Source organism: Plectropomus leopardus, chromosome 23 (genome assembly GCF_026936395.1).
Source record: "Plectropomus leopardus strain MGB_pleo_1.0 chromosome 23, ASM2693639v1, whole genome shotgun sequence".
Classification (NCBI taxonomy): domain Eukaryota; kingdom Metazoa; phylum Chordata; class Actinopteri; order Perciformes; family Serranidae; genus Plectropomus; species Plectropomus leopardus.
The window spans coordinates 23,750,903-23,753,937 of record NC_142198.1 but is presented as its reverse complement, the minus strand read 5'-3'; positions in this window follow the sequence as shown (position 1 = coordinate 23,753,937).

The following is a 3,035-nucleotide window of genomic DNA, read 5'->3' as shown; positions in this document are numbered from 1 at the left end:
TTTCATATTTCTCGGAGCTCATGTCTCTGCAGGATCAGTAAACTTTGTGTCTCTGCTTGTTCCTCGTGTGGTTCTGCGGGTTTCACACAGCTCGCAGACGGAACATTTGACTTGTTCTGGTTTGGTTGTGGCTAACCGACAGACTCGTCTGCTCCGTGCAGATAACAGAAAAACACACCGCAGACTATTAACAGCAGCAGCAGCCGACGCCTCGAAACTCACAAACATTCACAGGTTTGATTCTGGAACTCGACGAATTATTGAAACCAATCAGTCTGTGAAGTTTATTTAACCCTTTTATTTCACAAGAAATTACAGATTAGCAAGAAATTAACAAAAAGTTGCAAGAAAATCACAACTGGAGCTGGAATTTTAAAAAAGGATGATGACATTGGCTACACACACACACACACACATGCAATAAATGTGTGTGTGTATATATATATATATATATATATATATATATATATATATATATTTGTTTTTGGTTTTAAAATTTGGTTGGTTTTATTTTTCTTTTGATAATTTTGAGGGAGTTTTGAAAACAGTTTTAAGATGTTTTGCTGTTTTTAAAAAAAATAATTTTAGATGTGTTTTTAGTTTTATTTTTTGATTTTGAGTTTTGGGGAGTTTTTTGAAGATGTTTAAAATAATTATGAGGAATTTTTAGGTGTTTACATTTTCTTTTTTTAATTTAAATTAGAATAATAAACTGAACAGGTCAGTATACAATCCAGGTAGCAGCAGCAGCTTGCATATCAAACATTACAAGCCCGAGACATATCAACACATATATATACATATAGAGATATAGATATGTTTATATCTCTCTTTCTCTTAATCTCTCTCTCTCTCTCTCTCTATATATATATATATATATATATATATATATATATATATATATATATATATATAGTATATATACAGTCAAATGAATATATACCCAAATGTATTTTGGGTGTTTCTTATTTTTTGTTTATTTCAGTCTTTAATTTTTGATGATGATGAAGATGCAGAGTCCAGCAGCGTCACTGTGTCCTCCACACAGAGTCTCTGCAGACTGAGGACAGGCAGAGACGCTTCACCACAGACACAGTGTCTCTGAGCGTCGGACGGGCGGGGACACACTCAGGATCTCCTGCGAATCACCATCAAACATTCAAACACGTCTTTTTGAAAGTCTGGAGTTAAATAATAAAGTCATAAATGTGAGCTGGGAGCTGAAGCTCTGCTCAGTCTGTGCGCTCCACAGAGACTCAGGAGGACTCTGACATTAATGTCTCCCAGACCAGACTCCTCTGTCTTTGTTTACGTGTCGTTTAACCCTTTGAGACCTGAGCACATTGGTTTGATTTCTTTCTACAACATGGAGAGAAAGGCACGGACCGACACGGCAGTGTTGGACCTTTCAGTAAAAGGTGAGAGGAAAACTACTGTAAGTTTAGTTTACATAAGATATTTGAAAATTATCCAAATGGAGGAAATGTCTAAAAAATTCATACATTCATAACTATATTCATTTTATTTTTGACAGAAAAATAAAGTATATATATGTGTGTGTATATATATATATATATATATATATATATATATATATATATATATATATATATATATATATATATATATATATATGATGTTTTTCGTGTGTTTTTTCATTTTGTTCTAATATTTGTTATGTTTTTCAGTTGTTTCATTATTGTTTTTTTATTTTTTTTGGCTGTTTTTTTTTTTTTTAATAATTTTGAGGTTTTAATTTATAATTTTAAGGGATGTGGGTTGTTTTTTTTTCATGATTGGTGTTTTTTATTTAGTTTTTTTGGGTGTTTCATTTAAATAATTTTAGGGGTTTTTCTTCCTCCTCTGCTCATTATGAAGCTGTTTTCCAGCTGCATGACGTTTTAACAGGCTGACACCTGCTGCTCATCTGCTCATCAGCTCCACTCACCGAGACCTCACTGATCAATGGGAGAGATTGTCTGACTGTTTCCACAAGTGTAGCGTGTGTGTGTGTGTGTGTGTGTGTGTGTGTGTGTGTGTGTGTGTGTGTGTGTGTGTGTGTGTGTGTGTGTTGCTGTTAAAATTCAGTTTAAGTGTCCACCCAAACCAAGAGGTGGAAGGAGTGACAGTATTTTACGTGTGTGTAAATGCTGTCATATATGCTGATTTTTTAAAGTGTTGGTGAGAAATGATCAGTTTGTGGTCACATCAAATAAAAACCCTCCTCCTTCCTCTGTGACTGTAGCTGTCAGTGTCGTGGTTTCCTCTCCACACAGAGTGAGCTTACAGACTTATTGTTTTTTCACAATAACGCCATAAATTCAGTTTTAAAACGAGACTCTGAGCCACAATATGAAGCAAAGAGACAGAAAACTAAAGCTTGAGATGAACAAAAAGCAGCGACAGAAACTACAGTGTAAATAACATGAATATGATGCGTTCACTGACTCTGCTGTGTGTGTTTGTTCATTGTAGATTACATGAGGTGAAAGCTGAAGCAGCTCGTCTTACCACAGAGATTAAAGAAGTTACAGTCTTTCAGAGATAAAATTACTTGATGAGTATATTAAAACTAGTAGTGTGTGTTTGTGTTTGTGTTTGTGTTTGTGTTTGAGGCAGCAGTTCAGTTAGCAGTTAGTGAACCAGAGGTGGTTTCATACCTGACTGTGTGACTTCCTGTTTTACCCACTGACCTGTGGTCAGAAAGAGACTAAAGCATTAAGTGTCGCTGCACGCTATCAAACTGCACATCCAGAATCAGCATCAGGTCGACTGCCAGGAAGGTTTTCACATGCAAAGGATAGTCTTTTTGATTTTGTGCACAAAAGTCAAAATCAGAATCTGTGCAACAGAGATTTGCATTAAAGTAACATGTGGAGTCTGTGAGGCGGGATCAGACTTGTTCATGAGGCAGCTGCAGACAGGACCACAGTGTATTTGTGGCATCGTGAGGTTTTGGTTTGATGGACTGCGGCCTCCTGCCAGAGGAGTGTGTCAAAAGCTGACATTGGAAATGTTTAATGGCGGTAAAATGA